A 26099-nucleotide genomic window follows, 5' to 3' on the forward strand; every position below is an offset into this window, starting at 1 on the left:
AGCATTCACCACCAACTTTTGGAATACTCTTTGTTCGATTTAATAGTGAAATTTGTTTTTCATGTGTATAAAGCTACCATGATCTCAAACTACATAGCTCAGTTATTTATTTTTCTTCTTGCGGTAACAGGACACGTAAGATGGACCCGCAGACCCATAGTCCAGCACCATAACCACTGGACCACACTTGGCCTTGTCGTAATGACAACATGAAGAACAACATACCATTGGTCACAAGACACCATTATGTGTGGTATTTTATAATGACCAAAAATTATCCAAGTTACACTTTAAATGTAATACATATGCTTGCATTGCAATTTATTTTATCATGTGAATCACCTGAAACACCTTAACACCAGGTCTATTACAGTGTCTTAAGTGGTGATTGTTGTACATTAACACAAGGTTTATTGCAGTGCGTTAAGTAGTGACTGTCGTACATTAACACCAGAGTTATTGCAGCACTTTAATGATGGTTGTCGTACTTTAACATCAGGTTTATTATAATGCCTTAAGCGGTGATTGTCATACATTAACATCAGGTTTATTACAGTGCGTTAAGCGGTGTTTGTCCTAAATTAACATTAGATTTATTGAAGCACTTTAAGCAATAGAAATCGTAAATTAACACCAGGTTTATTACATAATAGAAGCGATTGTTAAGCAGACGTTCTCATACGTTTACGCTAGGTTTATTTAACTTTTTAAGCAGTAGGTGTCAAGTTTATATCTGTGTCGTTTTGATTTTGAAAAAGTGGTGAACATTTGGATTCTCATTGGTCTCTGTAACATTTTATTTACTTCGAGTTATAGTCACATCATGCTTCGTTTAAAATGGTATTTGTGAACTAGTTTTCTCTAATGACATTTTTATACAATATTCTTGTGCGACTGGACCGCCACTTGTTTTTAAGATTACTAGTAAAATTTCTAACACAATTTGATTCACGTTATTAATGAAAACCAATTTAGAACTGATGAAAAGTTTAGTGAGAAACCCACTATATATTGGGTTGAACCACTAACTATCACATTAATACTAATCGATACAGTAGCCAAATATTAAATAAAATATGGAGTATTAGTAGTAATACATAATCTCTAGTAAACCATGAGATACTTTTTGGGAAATTATGCTGAGTTTGAAAACCGAAAAACCTATTGGCGCTACAAATAATAATATGTTATCAATAATTTATCTAATGATATTTCAGAATGTAAAATGATTATGAATAAACAAAGAAGGCGTGAAAAGAGTCATTAGTCCACTTGTGTATTGTGCTAACAGTGTTGAACTCGACCGTAAAAATGGATAAGAGCTATTACCAATTTTCGTTTGAAGAACATGGCGTTTGCCCACCTTCGAATTGTGTATTGTGACGTTTGTTATTTTCTTTTGGAAACTCAGGTGTTTATCACTTCTCACGTGGATAATATCGTATTTGGAAAACATTTCATTTGGAGAATATGGCGTTTATCATTTCCCGTATTATGCCTTATGCCTACCAAGCCACTCCCACTACCAAAACTATTTACTTATCCACGTGTTTTCCACAACTACAGTGTTGTTTGCATCGCTTATAATTTGAACTAAAGATAAAACATAAAGTATTAACAGGAGCTTCTATAAGGTGATATATAGGTAACTGTTTTACAGCTTGTTTCTGTAACAAAATATACTTAAGAAAATGTACGCAAATTAATATCGTATAATAAACAATAGAAAATGGGCCCAATAGCTGACTTATTGTATTGCCTGTAGCACATATATCAAAGTTAAACTAGGAATAAAGCACGCATACTTCTGGATTTAAAAAAAAAACACCTCCCAGGGGCAAGGGCGCTTTCACTAGTATATTTTGCATTGAAGAGTTTTTCTACAGTAACAGTTTCACTGGATGAAATCGTCCGATAGAGAAGTCCTTGATCCATTACCATGCTAGTTTGTATTCCATCTTGCCATCTACCCAATAGTTAAGACGCTCCTTTAACTACTGACCAATAACAGAGAAGCAGTGTGACATCATTCCTTCCCGCCCTTCATATAAAACGGTGTAGGGTAAAATGGCTGAGCATTGGTCCAGGAAAAGGAAGAAGTAACTTTACTAACGTAGTGCGAGGAGCGTGTGAGTCAGAGACACAAGCTTATAGTCAGTGCACGAGATCTGAGAATACACACTGTGCATACTCTAAGCAAACATTGTGTCACCGGAGCTGGCACGAGAAGAGACAGTTCAAGTAAGTCTGTTATGACAATGACAGAAAGCTTTCTTAGTTTCAATAATTTTAAAAACATGTAATTTTGTCGTGAATGAAATCTTTAAATGTTTGTTTGTGACGTGGTGTCAGTTTCTCGTTATGTAAATAACTGCTCATTTAAAAGGCTTCAGTTAAAATATCATATCTTAAGAGTTGATCAAAAACAAGAAAGGGACGTCGTTCAGTTTTGACTATTCCATTTGAATGTCTTATTATAAAACATACAAAACTGTTTAGTTTTTATTGAGATTCTCACCACACTTGCTACTGTAAAAAATGTAACTTGTTTATCACAATAGAGATAAACCTTTCCCGTAACCTGTTTCTTAGCTCATTAGAATCGTTTTGAGAAAATTTCCCTCAGACGTTTCAAGTTATTATAATAGGCATAATTGCTGAACATGATCGCTTTCACCTGATTTTCAAGCATTAACACTATATGTATTTTCTTGAAATGAAAAATATTCTCTGATTTTTTAAAGCTTAACAGAATAATTTTCATTTGAATACTGTTGGTTTCAGCTTTCGGATATCTCATGCAGTACGTAAAATTCAGACCCTTAAAACGCCCGTTTTTCTTGTAGATTATTTACATGTTTTTAAAGCAATCTTTAGTGAATGGATAACAATCTTCTTCAAGAGCTCTTTTCAAAGTTTTTTGGGTTGTTTTACAACTTTCAGTATTTTATTTTTCAAAGCAATCGAAGTATAAAGCCTTTAGATTTGCTAGACGTATTTTATAGTAAAATGCATACGCAGTTTTGCAGCAAGTACAAACAAGTAATCATTTTAGGTTTATAAGTTTATCGGAAATATATTTTTCATATATTAAATTAGGAGAAGTAAAACACCTCATACAAATATGATATATATACAACTTTACGTATCTGGTATAATAAATAACAATATTTTTAAACGTTTTAGATAAATATACACAGTTATACTTTGTATTCATTACTATACCTTTGTACCAGAAATTACGTATATACAATGTGTTCAGAACAGTACCTATGTACTAGAAATTATGTATAGTGTGTGCTCACGATAATACCTTTGTGGAAGAAATTATGTAGACTGTCTATTCACCATGGTACCCTTGTGGTGGAGATTATATAGACTGTATATTAACGATGATACCTTTGTGGTAGTGGTTATGTAGACTGTGTATTGACCATGTTACCTCTTTGAGAGAGATTATGTTTAATGTGTGTTCACGAGAGTAACTTTCTACCATATATTATGTTTAATGTGTGTTCACGAGAGTAACTTTCTACCATATATTATGTATAATGTGTGTTCCCGACAGTTCTTTCATACTAGATATTATGTATAGTGTATACTCACGATGATACCTTTGTGGTAGAGATCATGTAGACTGTGTTTTAATGATGGCACCCTTGTGGTAGAGACCATGCAGACTGTGTTTTAATGATGGCACCCTTGTGGTAGAGACCATGCAGACTGTGTATTCACCATGGTATATTTGTGATAGAGATCGTGTACATATTTTTGTCTAAGTATTCAATTTTAAGATTTGCACTATTAGCGAAGTTCTTTTATACTGAATGTTGTTTTAAAAGATAATTATTTGCTAAATGGGGTTTGAAATTCGTTTTTATATATGTACACTAATCCTTGAGTTTTTCTATGATGAGTGTAGAATTAGAATTTAAGAAATGTTCAATGGGTTTGCAGAGATTCGTGTTTACTCAAAGAAATATTTTAAAAATTACCGACAATATATAATGAAGCCTAATAATAACGTATATTATAAATAAAATTATGGTTTTTCCTACTGCAGTCCACTGAGACTAAAGAAAAATATCTCCTTTTAGTTACTCTTATCAATCAAATGAAGGATAGTCAGATGATTTTAATATAAAGATTCAGTGTTAATATATTTGTAAAACATTTCCATCCCTTAAATCTTGTTAAAACTAAAGATATGCATCACCAGTTTCAGGTTTATACAACAAACTTTGCAATAAATAAGTATTAATAATCTCTGTAATCATTAGAGGCAGTTTTCAGAAATAAATTTATAGGCCTGAAATTTGCATTATAGGAGATTCGCCGTTTTTATTGTGCTTATGATTTTAGACTGTGACAGTTATTAAGCAAAGGAAAACAAAAGAGTTAAAATTGTTCCTTTGCAGTTTGTCTAAACACTGGGATTTGGTAAGTAACCTGCAACGTAAACAGGTTAATTAAACGCTCCACAGCCTGAGAAGTATTCTTGTGTATAGTCAGAAGGTATGTTATATGTATGCTGTTTTTAGATGTGTTTCAATCGCCACAGCGTGTATGTAGGCCGTGAAGAATGTGTAACAGTAGCGTTTCTAATTTATTTTTCTGAGTTTTTAAGGAGATAATTTAGAAGTTACGTTATCCAAATGTTTTAAAAATTAATTCAAAGTTTCAGTGTATCCGAATTATTTGTGAATGTCATGTATTTGTTTGCGTGATATAAAAACTAACAAGTATGTTATCATTCCGTGAACACCTGTTCCCCTTGTTCTGTCTCGCACAGAATGTCTTCTAAGAACAGGGATTAAAATATACTAAGACAAGAGGAGTCAGAAAGAGTTTGTCACCATGGTTACAGTAAACACATTCTGCAAAACAATAGTTAGTTTAATGAGAGCTAACTGTTTTCAAGGGGTGTTAAATGTTGAGCATTTTTGGTTGGCTAGAAAAATTGCATATAACTTGGCTGGAAAATTGTAACAAACCCATCGAGTCGATTATACACATAAATATAATTGTATACAATACCTGTGATGTTTATTATACATACTATAGGCAATGCGCGGCGTAGCTTGAGTGATTAACGGATCCGGACGAGGATTCATGGCTCACATCCCGTTGTCGCTTAAACGAGCGTTACAATTTGTGATCATGGATGTACTGTAAAGATTACAGTGAAACTCAAATATTCGGTTATACAAGATTAACCCACGTACAGTGGAGTTAAAATTATGGTTGAACGATCCAAAAATTAAATCATTTTAATTTTCAAGTCTCTCTGTTAAATAGTTTAATTAGACAATACAGCTGGCATACCCTGGCGTTGTCAGGCTTTTACTTAATTAGACAGTACAGCTGGCATGCCCTGGGGTTGTCAGGCTTTTACTTAATTAGACAATACAGCTGGCATGCCCTGGCGTTGTCAGGCTTTTACTTAATTAGACAATACAGCTGGCATGCCCTGGCGTTGTCAGGCTTTTACTTAATTAGACAATACAGCTGGCATGCCCTGGCGTTGTCAGACTTTTACTTAATTAGACAATACAACTGGCATGCCATGGCGTTGTCAGGCTTTTACAAAATAAGGCGTTCACAGTCCAATTGCTAATGAAAGTTTGAAATATAGTTTAAAAGACTCTAACAAATTAGACTGTATTTTTTTAAGTATTAACAACGTTCTACTGGCAAACCAGGCAAAATTAAGGTTAAATTTGCGATCACGTAGGAAGGCACTAGACGGTGTTACTTATACAGATTTACAATTAGTATAGATATATATAGCTTTCTGAATTCGAATCAACATCTATCCCTGTAGTCATTCTATTACATACTCCACGTGTACTAAACGTACTTTGGTTGAACATTTCCCACCTTGTATTTTTCATACATTACTGATATGACTTACACAGCTGGGAAGTAATAGTTTTATTGTTATTAACATTTTTTTAAACAAAATGCCTGCTGAATACGTATGAATAAGTTTCTCATGGAAAGTTAATACCGTTAAAAGAAAACACTCATTTCAAGCAAAGCTGCACAATAGGTTGTCTAACTAAATTCAATAAAACAACCGTCTTTAAGGCTGAAAACGAAGCAAGAATACCGACATAATCCAAGTCATTTTTCTCAATTTTGTATTATTTAAAGATGTGAAATAGATTTATTAGAACATTCTTAAATAACTATTCATGTTTAATTATACCCAGATATATAATATTTAATTATTACAAATAACTAGACGTTGACTGAATAATTTACGCTGTTAACTCAACTATACGTGTTTTGAAACTATTTTTTTTTTAAATGAATTATGTAAAAACCAGTAGTTGGTTGTTACTAGTCCAATGGATTAAGAGCCAAAACTCGGTAGGCCATTTTACATGAGAGATGTTTCTTATCCTTCTCTTCTTCTCTCACATATTACCATTTCCAAGTGAGCCTTTTTTGTGGTAATCTTACCGGGAAGCTTAAGTAAAACATTCAAACTTGTATTTTGTGATAAAATAGTCTGAGTCTGTTGGCATTTATATATATATATATCCGATGCAATTCTCTGGTCTGCACTGTTGTATCGATAATGCTTTTCGCTTTCATTTTCTTTACTGAAGTTTTATGAAACTCACTCTGTGAAACTCCGACTAGATGAGTTATTTTCCTCAGTCTTCTCTATGCTATACACTCCCAATGGCACAGTGGTAAGTGTGAAGAATTATGACGCTAAAAACCGGGATTCGATACTTGTGGTAGACCCAACACGGACAGTTCATTGTGTAGGTTTGCGTTTAACTACAAACAAATAAAATTCCCCTGTGCTTAAATTATCAGAAACATCGGTTTGTTTACTATATTTAATAGGAGTACAACTTGTTATTCCACTGCCTTCGCCGATATTGTCTTGTTCTTCCTTGTTTATTTTACGAAACGTTCTACTCTTCCTATGTAATATTCAGACAAATGTTACTACAGAATATCCAATAAAAAAGAGACGGAGGTTAAACAAAATTTCAATTTAAGAAGAAAGAGTGATTTTGAAAGACTTGATAATATCAGTTTTCATTTCTGAAATATTAAAAATCATTTTCTTATATCGGCAATATTATTCTTTCGTCAGATGATCCCATAACGTTTTGGTCACTAGAATGTATAAGTCAAGATATGGAATTACAGCTCGTGAATTAGTAAAATGCTCAAGTTTCTAATAAATGGAAAATAAAAGTATCGTTGCAACAACTTATTTTAAAGCAGGGCAAACGTGTTTACGATGAAAGGTAACATTCAATCCATTTTAGGATTATTAAAGAAGCTTATGTAATGTAATGCGACGGTCCCTAAGTTTGGACCTGAGAGCTGATTTATGAATGAGACGATGAAATAACTCATGGCTAAATTTATTGGACAAAGTGTAAGACAGATCATAGAAATTATGAAGTTGTTAAGTTCTGAAAAGAAAAACATGAAAAACAGATAAACGACTTGAAAGTGTTAGTAGATTACGGTGGGTAAGACTTGATATGTGTGGACCCATTGTGACGGCGAATGTGGTAATCACGTGGAAAATGATCAAACAAAATATGAAATGGAAGATGAATGGAGTGGTTAACATATAAGAGGAGTCGAAGAAGGAAAATGGAGAGGAATAATTGAAGGAAAGAGACTTGTGGAGAAGTACAGATTAACAAGAACTCACATGATAGAACTAATTCACGAAGGCATTAGTTTGATCAACCCACGATTTAAATGGGTTGTTTCAAACCGTGAAATATTTCATGACATATGTTGTGTCCTATCTGTAGCTGTGTAATAACATTTTTAGCAGTAATGTTTACAGCGGGTCTAACATTTAACATCCTGAATACTTCGTACAGGAGATAAATGCAGTGTAGGCTTAGTCTAAGTAACTCTTTATAAACATTCATGTACACCATAACGTTCTCGAAACATTATGGGTTCTGAAAACTAGTTTAATACGAATATACATTTATTATGGTCGTACAACCAACATTTCCTTTCATGTACAGCTTTTTAGTTTCAATATACATGTTATGACTACTTTAATTGACAAATAACTTAACTCTTTCTAAACTTTTCCTTTTTTCGTTTTAATACACAGACAAAATAGAACAAACTGATTGAAACACGGAAATGGCAAACAAATTAGCGTTATGAACCCTGTTACATCCGGTGGTTGACTCATACCACAGACCGGAGGTGATAATCAGGTTAACGCTATACAGTCTGCGTAAAACACTAGGCACAAATTTTGTTCCTTATCAATGTAGCAGTTTCTCTGCTTCAATAAATAAAGTATAACACGAGACTGCGCCTGACAAAGACAAGACGAAACAAAAAAAATCATTCTCTTTTAAATTGTAATTAATTATAATCCACACAATACAAGAGACTTTGATTTAATTAGGCTTAAAAACTTGAAGTGTTTTAGTTGTTTTTTTTCATACGATACTGGGCTTAAGCTACATCTTATTTAACATATATTTTGTAAAACTAGGAATCAGATTACCAGAGCGCATTCAGGAGATGCTGTTGTAATGGTTTTTTTGATGTTGGGTGAATTCTTGTGGGTTATTCGGTAATTTGAAATAATGCAAAGTTCAACTCACCTAACGGGAGCAAAACATTTCATTTATTCTATTACAATATATTCGGTTAGCTTAACTAATGGTCACCGATAGACCTGAGTTTAAAAGTAATACTAATACAACACTTTCACTTAATGATTTTTCTATACGCGGTGTTCCTCTTATTACTTCGTCGAGAACATAAACTCATTCTTGATAGTACTGAACTGACCAACAAACTATATAACTCTACAAATTAATTCACTCTAACAAACTCAATACAATTTACTAATATATTCAAAAATAACATCCTCTACACTTGTTCTTGTTTTATATTGCTTATGTCGTTCTTAAACTGTGGAAAAATTCCAGTCGTTACGCCATCATGCTGCGTCAGACCATTAGAAGTTTCTTGAATAAAAACAGCCAAACTGTGACAATATAACTCCTTTTGCTTGTTATATGCCCATTATATAGCATTTAGTTGTCTTCATTTCAAAATCATTAATATATTTTGTTAAACATCTTAAAACTTTTCAAACACTAATTTCAGAAAGTCATTCATATTAAATAAGAACATATAAGTTGCACTTCTGAATGAAAAGGGATTATAAATATATATATACTAAGTATATGCTGAATTAACAAATATTACTTTTATATAGCCATTTATATTAAACGATAACATACAAGCTGTACTACTTTTCATAGTACAGCTACACAATAGACTATCTGCCCACCACGGGTATGGAAATCCAGTTTTTTTTAGCAATGTGAATCCACAGACATGCCGCTGTGCCATTGGAGGGCACTTTATTACTAAATAAAATGGAGGGGTTATAAATATATACATGTACTATAGCATTATAACCATAAATTTTAAAGCCATAAACAAAACACATTAACACGAAACAAAATACGCTGCATATATATATTTAAAAATCCTAAGGTACAAGCTACAACGTAGAATTATAAAATATATTCTGGGTTCTGGAGGTGACTTAAGAAGTAGGACCCACGTTGCGGTAGGGATACACCGTCTATCAGTCTTTTTTTGGGAAAGGTCTTACTACCGCAGTCACCTCCAAAACCTAGGATACATTTTTAAATCCCACGTTGTAGCTTGTATCCTAGGTTTCTTTTTAGAAATATGCAACGTATTTTGTTTCATGTTAATGTGTTTTGTTTATGGCTTTAAAATGTATTGTTATAATATAATTAATCAGAGGTTGGGATTTTCTGTTTTTTACGTAGTCCTTCCTCATGATTTTGTTTATTCATTTGGCTTCATTTGGATATAATAATTTAATTTCACTAAAAAAATATGTACTGCTGTATATACTGTATTAAAAACATTAATTTTAGATAGTTATATATATTAAATGAGAATATGTAAGGGTTAATAAATATATATGTCTCTTGCAGTATATACTTTATTAATTAGTACACAGGGTTATGAAATTTCAGGCGGGAAGCTTATCTTGATATCGTCGATTTCATTAAACTGATGGTTTACGTTTTTTTGACCAATGAATCCTTGCAAATATGACACAATAAAACTATTGCTGTTCTAAAAGTTCTTGTATAGTTTCTATAGCGTATAATTATATATATATATTTGCAAATCGAATTATTTTTTGTTATTGTATGTAAAACTCGCTAAAACTTCTTACTTTTCTCATATTAACACACGTTCTACCTCTGTTTACTTAGGTGTAAAATAAAAACAAGCCTAAAATGGCAAAGTAAGTTTTCTGAAAGATATTTACCAAGCTCGTCTGTGCACGATGTGACTCTCCGGCGATAGTAGTAAACACTTCTGGTACCAAACGGGCATAGATTAGGACTAAAATGACATTGTTAGAATTTGATTGTACTTAAAATATATTTCTTAAGTAAACCCAAGTCCTTGAACCATAATGGACTTTTTATCTTTCATTTAAAGGGTTCTTAAGTAATCCGAATTGTTTAATCAAAATGTTTTTTGGATTTTTTAACGTGCAATTACAAATGTCGGACGCATGTTGGGTTTATTAATAAGGTCGAAGTGTTTGAACCATAACAGTCTTTTTTTAACATAAAGTTACGGATAAAGGATTTCTTAAGTAGACCAAAGTGCTCAAACCATAATGGTCTTTTCTGTTTAACACAAACTTATAAATAACACCTTTCTTAAGAAGGCTTGTTTGTTTGTTTTTGAATTTCGCATAAAGCTACTCGAGGGCTATCTGTGCTAGCCGTCCCTAATTTAGCAGTGTAAGACTAGAGGGAAGGCAGCTAGTCATCACCACCCACCGCTGACTCGTGGGCTACTCTTTTACCAACGAATAGTGGGATTGACCGTCACATTATAACGCCCCCACGGCTGAAAGGGCGAGCATGTTTGGCGCGACGAGGATGCGAACCCGCGACTCTCAGATTACGAGTCGCACGCCTTAGCACGCTTAGCCATGCCGGGCCGTTAAGAAGGCAGAAATGCTCCAAATATAATGAAATTTTAAATTACAGTTAAAAACAGAGTTTCTTAAGAAGAGCGAAGTGTTTGAGCAATAACGATCTTTCTTTAAAGAAAAGTTCAAAACAGTAGGTTTGTAAGAAAACAGAAATACTCCAACCATAACGCTCTTTTTAACGTAAAGCTAGTAATAACGTTTCTTAAGAAGCTCGAAATGTTCGAACCATAATGGTCTTTTTTTAACATACATTTAAAAATATTATATTTCCAGAAGAACCCAAAAGCTTTTACCATAGTGGTCTTTTTTTAACATACATTTAAAAATATTATATTTCCTGAAGAACCCAAAAGCTCTTACCATAGTGGTCTTTTTTTAACATACATTTAAAAATATTATATTTCCTGAAGAACCCAAAAGCTTTTACCATAGTGGTCTTTTTTAACATACATTTAAAAATATTATATTTCCTGAAGAACCCAAAAGCTCTTACCATAGTGGTTTTTTTTCCACATAAGGTTTCGATGTGTTCGAAAAATAATGGTCTATTTTAACATACAGTTAGAAAGAGTGGATTTCTTAACAAAGCTAAACTGTTCGAACCATAATGGAATCTTTTCGACATAAAGTTAAAAATAGCAGGTTTCTAAGGAGACAGAAGTACTCGAACCATAATGGACTTTTTCTAACAAAGAGTTACAAATAGTGGGTTTGTAAGAAAACAGAAGTGTTCGATGTCTTTTTTAACATAAAAATTAAAGATACCAGGTTTGCAAGAAGACCAAAATATTCAAACTATTATAACATTTTTATAACATAAAGTTACAAATAACGGATTTCTTAAGAAGACAGAAGTGTTCTAGCAATAATGGTCTTCTTAACGTAGAGTAATAAATAACGGAGTTCTTTAAAAAAACGGATGTGTTCGAACCATAGTAATCATTTTTTTTAGCATAAAGTTACAATTAGCAGGTTTCTAAGATTACCGGGTGCGTGTGTTTCTTATATCAAAGCCGCATTGGGCTATATGCTGAGTCCACCGAGAGGAAATCGAACCATTGTAAATCCGTAGACTTACCGCTGTACCAGCGTTCGACCTAAGAAGACTTACGTATTCAAATTTTTAGCATAAGGTTGCAAATAACAGGTTTCTAAAAAGGCAGAAATACTCGAACCATAATAGTGTTTTTTAACGTAAAGCTACAAATAGCAGACTTCTTTAGAAGACCAAAGGACTGCAACCATAAAGTGTTCTTTTTTTTAACATGAAGTTAAATATAGCATCTGACTTAAGAAAACCGAACTGCTAGAACCATAACGGCTTTTTTTTTTTTAAATATAAAGTTACAAATAATACCTTTCTCATGAAGGCCGAAGTACTCGAACCACATTGGTCTCTTTTTAACATGAAGTTAGAAATAGCATCTTTTTTTAAAAAGATCAAAGTGTTTGAACCATATTGGTCTCTTTTTAACATGAAGTTAGAAATAGCACCTTTCTTAAGAAGGCCGAAGTGTATAACCTTAACTGTCTTTTTTTTAAACAAAAAGTTACAAATAATGGAATTCTTTATAAGAACGAAGTGCTCGAACCATAATGGTCTTTTTTTAAAAAAAGTTTCAAATAGCATCTTTTTAAGTAGTTCGAAGGGCTTGAACCTTAGGGTTTTTTTGTTTTAACACAAAGCTAAAAATACTACCTTTTTAAAAAAATCGATGTATTTGAACCATAATGGTCTTTTTTAAACATGGTTACAAACAACACCTTTCATAAGAAGGCTGAAGTGTCGAAACCATAATAGTAATTTTTTAACATACATTTACAAATAGAAGATTTAAGTACTCCATTCGAAAGTTCTTTTTTAACATAAAGTTAGAAATATAGGACTTCTCAAGAAGATCGAAGCTGTTCAACCAAATTTGTTTTTCTTAACGCACAGATAGGAATGTTGAGCAGATATAGGGTTTCTTAAGAAGGACGTTTTTATTATATTTCCTTGTTTTGAAGCACAAAATGACCAACCACGGCTGTCAGTACTCAGAATATTGTGTTCGGACCATAATGAGGTTTTTAACAGACAGTTGTAAATAATCGTGTCCTGAGAAGACCGAAGTGTTCCAATCATATGTTTTTCCGTTTGATGTATGTTTGTGTTATACAATTACAAATAGGGAGCTTTCTAAGAAGATAGAAGTGCTCGAATCATAATATCACACAGTTACGTAACGCGGATTTCTTAAGAAGACCGAGATTTTCGAACCACAACAGTACAAATAATGTACAGTTGGAAGCAGCAAGAGGGTTTCATAAGAAGTTATCGAATTCAGGTAGTCTTTTTAACGTGCAGTTACAAACAAGTTATCTTTTTAATTCACAGTTACAAATATTAGGTTTGTTCAAAAGACCGAAATTGTCGAACCGTAATGATTGTTATAATACGCAGTTACAAATAATGGTTCTGTTAAGACAACCAAAGCTATTACACCAGAATGATCTTTTTAGTATACAGTTATAAATAGTTGTTTTCATAAAAAGATTGAGATTAGCTAACCATAATGGTGTTTTAGCAGGTTTCTAGTGTGTTCCGTGATCTGGTAGGGTAATGTTAAATCTAGGGCTCTTCTTCTTCACCAAGGTTCCTTCCGTGGTATGGATCTGGAAGGGTCAGTTTGACCGTTGACATTTTCTTCCCTCACAGGAGCTGTTATTTTGTTTTTATTGTAACAGGTAATAACCCTTGTTATGTTGTTACATTACTCACAGTATGTTAAATTTTGTCTGTGTTTTGCAGTTTTAATTAATTTGTCCTTTTCTTGTCACGTCCAATTCACAAGGCAATATTAATTCGTATATTTTCACTTATGCATGATCGCACTAATAGTCCGTGTTCACAATACAGTTCTACTTAGCAGTCATACATACACACATACATAATATTGTTTTTGCATATAAAACCCTTTCAAAATAGAGCTGGGATTCAGTAAGCCTTGCACTGTTTAGCCTATAAGCTTATGGTTCATGATCTTTAGAGCGGAGAGGTATTATATTTGTTTGTTTGTTTTGAATTTTCGCGCAGAAATGCACGAAAGCTGTCTGAGTGTTCCCAAATAATATTTCAAACATATATAAGTAAGTCATTGTCGATGGAGCGTTTTGTTCTGTAGAAGAGTTCATCGAGCTATAACAAGCTGAGATTCAAAGGAACTATTACCAAGTAAACATGCAGTAGGCTTGTGTTTTTGTAAACAAAAGTATAGGTATTGGTTCTATAACAGAATACAACGTATTTAGTTCTATGATGTGTCCATGTTTCATACATAAACCCTATATCAACATCCATAGATGAAAAACAACAACATTCCAACGTTCGTATTTTGAATGTCCTAATTACAAATACAACAAGCTCCCTCATTTCTCTTCCACATAACTTCATAGAAAAGTTTGTCCAAGTTAGAGGTAGTTATCTCTCTTAAACAAGTAAAAGCGTTTTTTCCCCTTAAGACAACTTTAACCCTCTTAAAGAACTCCAGGTGACATCCCAATATAAACATTCGTTGAAACCTTTCATACCTGAAAACTATTGTTTGGCCTAAAACCATGTTGACTTCAACGTTTCCTTGGCCCGGTTCTCAACACCATTACTATGGTATTGGTGTATATTTGCTTTCCATGTGCTTGATAATTCTTAAACACATATATTTAACTTCCTTGCACTTTTTCTCTGCTTTCAAATTCATTATTGAAACTTCCCCAGAGCTTAGTTCTCTTCCTTATTAATTTTTTTACCATTCTCTCTGGTCTTGTATGTGTCCTCATTTTAACTCAATATTTTCTCATATTTCTTCTAGTTGAATGTATCTTTGTTCTTTTTCATCTTTTTTCTTTGCCATAAATATGTTCTTTTTCCTACATACGTATTCCTACATCTATTCCTAACCATCCTTACCTTTTGTTTTCTCACTTGCCACTTTTATTTTGCCGATATTTTTGCTTGTTTTGTTTCAAATAGTGTTTTAACTTGTCTGTTTCTTTTTTAATTAAGTATCTTCAATTCTTCTGTTTCCCTAAAGTTTTATCTACGTCCCTCTCTTCTTGTTGCCTAAGTGACTTTATTCTAGTTTCACTATAATATTATATAGATGTCTGATTCTCCATCCCCAGAGAATCAACAAGTAATTGAACAGTTTTAACCTCCATTACTTTAGATAATAATTATGTATTTAATTAAACCACTAACTTGAGTAATATTCAAGGTTGTTTAAGTTTTTAGCTGTCACATAATATATGCGAAAATGACCTTTTATGAAGCTAGGCTTAAGACAGACGTGAAGCGGAAGACCTTGTACTAATATAATCACATCGAACTTCCTCGTGTTCAGTATAAACCCAATTTTCCTGTACCTGCTTTTGAATCTTTCCGACGTATAATAAGTGATAAATCATTTTGCACTGCATGCTTTGATAGCATAACTGTAATAATATGCTTAAATGTAACACGAATTTGATGTAAACGTTATTTATAAATGTATATAAGAAGAAAAAACCAGCAACGGCTTTGGGTTAAACCAGGTAGTGCCTTTTTGTTACACGTTGATTAGGGCATGCACCATGTATATTATTGGCTGACGAGTTACAAATAGAAAATTGGCAGACCAAAGTAAAAACTCTCACCTTCGATGCGACTTGTTTTGTTTGTTTCTTTCACAAAATTATGGTTTGGTTTGTTTTAAATTTCTTGCAAAACTACTCGAGGGCTATCTGCACTAGCCGTCCCTAATTTAGCAGTGTAAGACTAGAGGGAAGATAGCTAATCATCACCACCTACTGCCAACTCTTGGGCTGCTCTTTTACCAACGAATAGTGGGATTGAACGTCACATTATAACGCCCTCTCGGCTTAAAGGGCGAGCATGTTTGGTGTAACGGGGATTTGAACCCGCGACCCTCAGGTTACGAGTCGAGTGCCTTAACCACCTGGCCATGCCGGGCCAGGTTCACAAAAGAATACTTAGATATCGATCGCATTATTCGCTTTGTGATAATATTACGGTGGCTTACTAATTACCGTGAAATCAATTTACTTAACGAGTCAGAGCATTTAACGCGCGTGTGCTTTGAGGGGATTTTGTCACAGGAGTTATTTTATCTTCACTTTGTATTCAATGAAGTTTTCTATCCTCGAAGATAATTATCATTTTTCTTGGATATTTAAGAGAAATTTCTGTCTATCGAATTCTTTGCTTATCTTTATTTTTCCACCTTTTTCGGATCTCTTTTAGCCTACGTAAGGTAGAAGGCTGGTTACGAAATTTCTTTTTCAATCAGTTAACCAAGTTGCTGTCTTTCATGTTGCTTTATAAGCCGATTTTGTTTTTGTTTTTCTGTATTTTTTGTCTGTAAAGTAACTCCTATAAAATGTATTAATTTGATTCATGTTTAGCTTATTTTCTGCTATCTTTTCGTTCTTTAAACTTCATCCCGCTCTATGCGATGTCCACATTTTCAATTTATCATACTTCTGGTTTAGCCCCATAAACCTAGCCCAACTTGTTAACAAGAAAGAGCAAATGGAAAAAAATAAATTATGATGTTCAACTGAAATAGATGATGAAATAAACAAACTATTCATCATATACAATAATGCTTTAAATGATCCATAGCTATATATTATCAGCTTTAAAATTTTCCGAAATACTGAGAATGTACTTTAGTTGTTGTTGTTTTTTATTATTATTTTCAGAACTTTCCAGTAAAACTGCATAAAGGCTATTAACTTCCCCTAATTGTGAACTGATAGACTAGAAGGAACACAGTTACTTAATAGAACTCACTGCAAACTCTTGGTATAGTCTTGTTTGATCTAATACTGGAATTTTATAGTCGTTTTTATAGTATACCCACATTTCCAAAAGTGCGGATTGCATTTTTGTATGTTTTATTTCATTTTATTCTTTTTTTTTTTTGGTACAAACTACTGAAGTCTTTGTCAAAGAATTTTTTTGTTTTCTATCCAGTTTTTATTGGAATGCTTTTTACATAACAGCTATTCATAATAAAGATAAATAGTGAACATATTCGAGTAATTCTAGATAAAATAAATGAAAGCAAAGTGAAGTGACGTTATTTTTATGGCATTTAAAATAGTAAACAATATGTAGCCGCGCCTGGACTTTGTCATTTGTCCTAGTTCTAACAGACACCAGATTTCGCATGCTAATTTCTTATGTTACTTTAAAATTTTTGGTTTTCTGGGCATAAGTGCCCCTATGTTTTATCTGATAGATTGGAAAGCGGGCAAATATTCAGCAGCACCTATCGCCAATTTTTGTAATACCTAATCTTGGGATTTGACAGTCACACATAACCCCAAATAATAGAGCACGGTTCTGCGGCGACCAAAGAGAACCATGAACTCTTATTGTCCAAGCATGCTAACTAACCACTAGGCCACGCACGACTCTGTTCATTTGGAGATGTTATTTTGAAGAACATGTGGATATTTTCTTACTGAAATAGATACTATGAACTTGATTCATTAACCTAGCGGCAACGAAGAAGCTTCAGTATATCATGCGTGAATCGCTAGAGGTCGCACAATATGATCTTCATCGTCTAACAAAGAGACAAGGGTGTTTGCACTTTATTCTGTCATTCGTTTAATACCGAAAATTCACATCTTATCAGAAGTGTTTAATGAGAAAGACAAACAAAGTATTGGAGAACATTTCTGAGAATAGATACAATATGTGAAATATTCAACATTTCGGAACTTGGTTTTAGTATTACAGAAACTCAATACTTAAAACCAAATTATTTTTTTCTTTACTATGTTTTCTTAACATGTCCCATGAAAGGGCCCGGCATGGCCAGGTGGTTAAGGAGCTCGACTTATCATCCGAAGGTTACAGGTTCGAATCCTCTCACACCAAACATGCTTGCCCTTTAAGCCATAGAAATTTGTAATGCTACGGCCAATCCCACTATTCGTTGGTAAAAATAGTATCCCAAGAGTTGGCGATGGGTAGTGATGACTAGCTGCCTTCCCTCTAGTCCAGTGGTTCTTAACCTTTTTCAGTGTTTGCACCCCTTTCAAATCAGTAATCATTTCTCGCACCCCCCGGAGAAATATAAAGCATACTCTTATGTAAAAATATAGATTTGCTTTAATTATTCATGGGCATCCTCGCACCCCTTGTGAATCATCTTCGCACTCCCTAGGGGTGCGGGCACCCCTGGTTAAGAACCCCTGCTCTAGTCTAAAACTGAAAAATTAGGGACGGCTAGCAAAGATAGCCCTCGTGTAGCTTTGGGCAAAATTCAAAAACAAATAAGCAATCTCATGAAATATAAAAGAAATAACAGAGTTATATTGATCTAATATCATGACGGAAACTGACAATTAGCGTGTTATATTTAGTCAGTACTGTAACAGAAAAAGTTATATTGTTATATCTATCCAGTATCGTGACTGAAAAAGTTACAATACTATATTTAGTTAGTATTATGACAGAAAAATTATATTCTTATATTTAGTCATGATCGTGGCAGAAAAAATCTTATTGTTATATCTATCCAGTATCGTGACTGAAAAAGTTACAATACTATATTTAGTTAGTATTATGACAGAAAAATTATATTCTTATATTTAGTCATGATCGTGGCAGAAAAAATCTTATTGTTATATCTATCCAGTATCGTGACTGAAAAAGTTACAATACTATATTTAGTTAGTATTATGACAGAAAAATTATATTCTTATATTTAGTCATGATCGTGGCAGAAAAAATCTTATTGTTATATCTATCCAGTATCGTGACTGAAAAAGTTACAATACTATATTTAGTTAGTATTATGACAGAAAAATTATATTCTTATATTTAGTCATGATCGTGGCAGAAAAAATCTTATTGTTATATCTATCCAGTATCGTGACTGAAAAAGTTACAATACTATATTTAGTTAGTATTATGACAGAAAAATTATATTCTTATATTTAGTCATGATCGTGGCAGAAAAAATCTTATTGTTATATTTAGCCTGTATCTTGACAGAAGAGTTACACTGCTATATTTAGTTAGTACCATGACAGAAAAAGTTATATTGCTATATTCAGTCAGTATCTTTGCAGGAAAACAAACGTTAACAATGAATGAAAAAGAAAAATGCATTAAATATAATTAGCACCATTACAAAAACGTTACATTTTTATACGCAGTAGTTTTGTGGCATAATATTTCGTTGTTGTTTTTTGTCTGTGTTATTAAATGCAAAACTACACTGTGCGCTAGTCATACTTTGCCTGTTGCGAATATAAAAATTCGATTTATGATAAGGCCTCAGACGTACCGTTGAACCATTGGAGGGGAGAAAGAAAATTATATTACAATCGGTCAGTAAGTCACGCAAAATACAAAAGCAAAAAATACATACACTATCATATATAGTAACATGTAAGAAAAAAAATACAACTGTGGAAACGAATGTATATTCAGAAAGAATAGTAAGATTGTTATTAAAGCATAACAAGTAAGTTTTCTAGCACGTTATTTTTGTCAATTGTCAATTTCAAAATCCTGAAAAAGGAAAAGTTGCAGTCTTGTTTTGTTGTTTTTTGTCGAACCATCAACACAACACTGTAGCTACAGCTGTTATATTTTATATTTTCGGCAGTGAATATCTTGATATTATATCTTCTGCCTTCAGTAGTTTTTGTAATTGTTATGGATATTTTACTAATATAATTTCTACCTCTACATTAAATAGTAATTATCTTGATATCATTTATATTTTCAGCAATGCATATCATAATATCGTAAATTCTATCATAAATAAAGTCCTTAGCGGTAAGTCTAAGGGATTATAAAACAGAAATTCGAGGTTCGCTCCCTGTAGTGGACATAACAAAAACAGCCTTGTGCATCTTTTTTATTTAACAAAACAAATACAATGAATGAATGTTTTGATGTTTCAGTTTACGATAATAGTTTTCATTCTTTATTATCGCTGTTCGTACAAAATGAAAAAAAGGAAGCAAAAACAATCATTGTTTTAGTACCACCAAAGGGCCCAGCATGGCCAGGTGGTTAATGCACTCGACTCATAATCCAAGGATCCTGGGTTCGAATCTCGGTCACACATAACATGCTTGACCTTTCAGCCGTGGGAGCGTTAAAAAGTGACGGTCAATTCCACTATCAGTTGGTAAAAGAGTAGCCCAAGAGTTGGCGGTGGATAGTGATGACTAGCTGCCTTCCCTCTAGTCTTACACTGCTAAAGTAGGGACGGCTAGCGCAGATAGCCTTCATGTAGGTTTGCGCGAAATTCGAAAACAAACAAATAAACCACCACCAAAGAATAACCTAAATGCACTCGTTTTGTAAAGGCAGTTGTTGATAATATACACCAATCTTTCAAAACACTTCCGTATGATTGTTCTTCCTTACAATGAATCAAGCTTTAGTACAAATATGTTCCGTGTGATACGGTACACAACTGAGAACAACTATGAAGTAATGTATTTGCCAGTAGAAATGCACACAAATTTAGTATATTTTATTTCGAGTTAATGCGTGTCACACATGTGGTGATAATTTAAAGTTGTTGGTATTTCTGTGAATTTCGACACAAACAAACGTGTGCACATTGGTTAATAAATTTTAAAACAATATTATAAAGCAATGAGTATAACAAAGCACGTCAAAAGTGCTTTCCAAATTAATCTATCTTCACTATGACATAAGAACGCTTCTAGTCAGTAATTAGTGAATTAATCCCTTTGATTGATGATGAAAGATATATAATATAATTTCTGTATCCAATATGATGATTAAATTACTTATTTATGTTTTCATTGTTTTAAGATAAGGTAGTTTTAATTTGAATCATTTTGTAATGCTAGCGCATTCTGGTAAACTATACAGTAGCTGTGATGGCGCTAAACTACGAAGAATTAATATCTCATCCAATAAACGCTTTTGACAACACAAAAACACCAGAAGGTGCCATAACAGTTTTTCTTTTCAATAAGAAAACCAAAGCATTTACGTAAGGTTAACCTGAAACTTAAAACAGTAGCTCTTATTGACTAAGACAATATTTACAAGATCCTTACCCTTGTCCTAATTTTCTCTTAACGTTTTTTTGGATTGTCTTGAGTTTTAACTGTTACGTGAAGTGAAGGAAAGTTTAAAGGTTTAGTCTTTTGATTATTCACACACAAATAATTACAACAGAAAATCAAACTTCAAATAACACAGTTTGTTTTATTGGTTCAACATTCAACGAAATGATACGAAATCGAAACTTTTTCGAAGGACGATTAGTTCAGTTAATATGGACGTCTCTTAAAGTGTATTCACGAAAACAAGTGATTCACGTTTAACTAGAAGACACTGTTCATACACTCAAATATATTTTTGTTGAATCTCACACACACACACACAAAACGAATATTCGCTGAACAGAAAGCGTTGTACCAATAAACTACCACGTCCTGAAAAGTACAGTTTGAACTTATAATTTTTCATTACTTTGTTGTTACATAACGAAAACAAAAACTCACAACCACTCAAACTTATAAACTGAAAGCTATATATGAAATGATTAGTTAACCTTAATTTCAACATATATTCGAAAGATAATTCTTGTTTGCGTATTTCAATTAATACAGATAGTGGTGTACTAAGGGGAAGGGAATTCGCCCTGGGAAATAGCCAGAAGGGAGGTACCATCAAGAGAGTGGATATACCAGGACAATTTTTCAAACCAAATAAAAAATTTGCCAAAATCAGAAGAAAAAAATTAAAAATGTTCAAACTATTACAACATTTTAATGTTAATTTCCATTATAAAATAAATTTTTATTTTTATTGGAAATGTAAGATTTACAAACGAAAAATTAAATATTTGATAAAAAATTACATCGAAAGTCGAACGTTTTAGTCATTAGTTTGTTAGCTGCAACTGATATTCCAAGTCTTGTTCACTTGATACTGTGACTCCACATACATGAGGTTTGTTTCATTAATTAATTATGATAAAGTGTGAAGTGCTGGTGTTTCTAACAATATCATGGTACTTATACAAGTGTCCAGTATCTCTTGACAATGTGGTATCATAGCGTTGTTCAAGTGTTTATAAATGTACCGTCGTGATATTATACAAATTCATGTTTATGAATGGTAGTCCCTGTGACTAGTGGTGTTCAGTAAAAATATACAGAAATTCACACTTTGCACTAAACTTTAGACTTTTTTTCCAACAACCATAACTACTGAAGTAACAATGATGTGTATGATTGAGTGAGTTTTTTGTGATGACTGTTTCGTGATCTTACGATGGTGGTGGTGATGTGACTGCATGTTTTTTAATGCAACTACATGGTGATATTAAGACAGAGAGAGTGATGATATGACTTCATGGAAATGTGTTAATGCTAGCATGCTTAATGTAGTAAACACCGGTTCAGATTTACATCAACAAGTACAGTTCTATTCTATATTGAATTAGTACTAATATTTATTGACTTAGCCAAATCATCTTAGTTTCAGCAAATGTCCAATGTCCAATGTAGTATCATTGTATATTTAATATGTTGTTAATGCTTACTGCTTAATAAACAATGATATCAATTATAAAAGCTGACGTTATACCATACAATACTGAATCAGTGTCAATCCAATGGCATTGATAATTATTGTCTCTGCTTGTCTAGGTCAATAATTTGATAACTTAACAGGTATCTGGCTAGAAAAAATTGAGAACTACCTGTTTAAAGCTTTTCTGTTTTAATATATTTTTAATTATTTATTTACTGGATATACTGTCAATTTTCGTTTTTCCAGTGGTCTAGTTATTCGTAAATATTGCTCATAACAGTCATGTTTGCACTTAACCCCCTCCCAAAAAAAAAATCATAGACAGTTTGACATAGGATTTTTGTGAATCTCTGCCAAACTTGTCACTGTGTTTGAGATTCTTATTTGACCGCCTGCGTTTGTGTTGATTTATGTGAAAAAGTTTTACCAAATTGAAATTGATAACAAATTTCTTTCGCTAGATTACGAGTCAAACAAGATTGACAAATCTGTCTTTACTTTCAAGTGAACGTGAATGTGCAAATAAGGTGAATTTTGACGAGGTCATTGATTAACTTGCAGAAATTAAGGCTCAGAAATAGTGACTGTGAATCCTCTCAACTTATCTTTAAAAATAGGTTGAGCGTTGCGACTGGATTTCCCGAGTTTTTATATAAAATAAAATGCAGTATCACCTGTTCACTGAATTTTTAATGTCCTGTATTTTTCTTATTTCTAATTTGCTTATGACAGTACTGTGCTGTTTAAAAATCCACTTGCAAACATAATACATTTTTCTGTGTATTTAAATTTTAAAATTATTTATGGGGGAATGCAAAAGGAAAAATAACCTCCCGGGACCAAATTGCTTAGGTATGCCCATAGCAGAAGTAGTTGATTTGTCTGTTTTGTTGTTCAGTGCAAAACTACTCGATAACCTATCGGTGTTGTGCCCGCCACGAGTATCAAAACCTGAAAGCATTATAAGACTGGACTTAACGCTGAACTACTGGGGAGAGGTTAAATTGTTGTCAAAAAATTGAAAATACTTAACGTTTTGAAGTATTAATTAATTACCAGAGTGCACTAAAACTACTTAGTTTGCTGCAGGTGAAAGCTGCCATATCTTAGAGTGAAGAACAAACATTAAATTCTGATTAAAAAAAAAAAAAGTTAAATCGATATACGTCATCTTCACATCAAGTATACTTTTTCTGGTTTCTTTCCAATTTTAATATTTACCACTTTAGCTGTGTTAAACCAGGAAAAACTAGGCAAAAGAAAAATATATAAAGAACATTTACAACTTATAGCAGAAGACAAATAATGTCAATAGAACGTTTAATAAATTGTTTCATTTTACTTTTACCAATTTTTACGTAGTTTAAAGGTTTAAAACTCCTTGGTTACTTGCAAATCATTCATAGTTTGCATTAAACGTGTGATCTTCTCTGTTTTAAAAATAGCAAATCTCAGAGAAATTGGTGCAACAAATCTCAGAAAAACTGGTATGGCCCACACGTCAGACAAATATTCAGTTGTTGTTGGGTTTTTTTGGTGGTTAAAATATTTAAAGAAAATTTGATTGTTTGTTTTTGAATTTCGCGCAAAGCTACACGAGGGCTATCTGCGTTAGTCGCCCCTAATTTAGCAGTGTAAGACTAGAGGGAAGGCAGCGAGTCATCACCATCCACCGCCGACTCTTAGGTTACTTTTTTACCAACAAATAGTGGGATTGACCGTAAAATTATAAGCACCCATGGCTGAAAGGGCGAGCATATTTAATGTGACGGGAAATTGAATCCGCGTCCCTGAGATTACAAGTCGAGTGCCTTAACCACCTGGCTATGCTGGGCATAATGTTTTAGGAAGAATTTAACTGTTATTGGTTTACCCCATCATATATCAGTAGCTGCTATCATTTGAAGATTAAAAGTTCTCCAAAAACAATGCAGTGAACAAGAAACTAGTTCGATTTTTTTTCCTAATTGATATCTGCCAATACATAAGAGATATTTTAAATGAAATAAAAAAAAAACTTAATCATTGCAAACGATTGAACTAACATTTTCTTGTTTATCGTCTAACAATAATTACGAGCTAACAAATTCTGAAGGTATAAATTTACTTTTTTATAACAGTTCTGTACTTACACATACTGAAGGTTTGGAACTGTTATTTTTATTACAATAATTTTATCAATGCTAACACATTCTGAAAGGCTGAATAAACGATTTTACATGATGTCGTAATAACACATCCTAAAGGGCTGAATTGACATGTTGACATAAATGTTGTAACAACACATTCTAAAAGATTGAATAAGGTTTTGTGGTTTTGAATTAAGCACAAAGCTACACGGTTTTTAGCGTTGTAAGTTCGCAGACATACCGCTAACCCACTGCGGGGCAATTGAATAAGCATTTATGTGAATGTCATGATAACACATTTTGAAGAGTTAAACATACATTTTCACATGAATGTTGTAGTAAAATATTCTGAACGATTGAATAGATATTTTTACATCAAGGTCGTAGTAACGCATTCTGAAGGGCTGAATAGACATGCTTACATGAATGTCGTAGTAATATAATCTGAAGGCTTGAATAAATATTTTTTTCTGAAACTTTGTTACCTGTGTGGTGAATTTCATACGACACTATTCGAGGACTATCTGCGCTATCTTGGAATAACGCATTGGCCGTCAAATTATAGTGCCCTCATGACTGAAAGGTAGAGCATGTTTGGAAAAAGTATTTTAGGGTTTGTGTGTGTGTTTTCTTATAGCAAAGCCACATCGGGCTATCTGCTGAGTCCACCGAGGGGAAAGTATTTGAATCCGCAACCCTCAGATTGCAAGTCTTGCCATACTAGAACTAGAACTGTACACAAATATTCTTAATGTTTTCTTAGTTAAAATAAATAAAATAAACAGTGTCGTGGTCTAAGCCTAGACTGTTTCAGGCTTAGTCGACAGAAAAAGTAGAAAAATAATATATATATTTTATGCTTATATATGACAAGTCAAGCTCGCAAGATGTCTAATTCCTTAGTTTTTTCTTTGCAGTACCTTACATATGTTGCTAAAAGAATGGACATCATAATTCTATGTTGATATCTCAAACAACAAATACAAAAAAAAAAGAAAATGTATATGTAGAAGAAACTATTCGACCATGACCATATAGTGGACTTTAAGCACGGATAGAACTACAACTAAAAATTAAAACACAAATTGTATATTAATAACCAGCTGTCAAAAGAGGGTATTTGAGTCTGAGTTACACTTTTTTCTCCCATTTTTTTTTTGTAATCCACGTACACCTTCTCCTTGACTTGCTAAGCAAGCCAACTCACCAAGCTGCGCTTTTGTTGAAATGCCTAGAATAATCACCACTGGAGAGCGTCCATGTTGGTCAAGGCTGTTTGTTAGGCAACTCTTTGTTAAGTTTTGTGGCTGAATTCTCGAGAAAATGGAGCTCAACT

The 26099-nt window shown here is 33.0% G+C and overlaps 1 protein-coding gene across 2 annotated transcripts in view; it reads left to right on the forward strand.

Moving 5' to 3' along the window:
* Positions 1-2059: 2059 nt before the first annotated feature.
* LOC143254401 (cyclic AMP-dependent transcription factor ATF-3-like) overlaps positions 2060-26099 on the forward strand; it is a 99088-nt gene continuing 75048 nt past the window's right edge. For both annotated transcript variants that reach the window (XR_013030183.1, XM_076509510.1), the window contains exon 1: positions 2060-2241. The gene's annotated coding sequence lies outside the window, so the exon portion shown is untranslated. The remainder of the gene's footprint in view (positions 2242-26099) is intronic.

The sequence above is a fragment of the Tachypleus tridentatus genome, chromosome 1 (genome assembly GCF_004210375.1).
Source record: "Tachypleus tridentatus isolate NWPU-2018 chromosome 1, ASM421037v1, whole genome shotgun sequence".
Classification (NCBI taxonomy): Eukaryota; Metazoa; Arthropoda; class Merostomata; order Xiphosura; family Limulidae; genus Tachypleus; species Tachypleus tridentatus.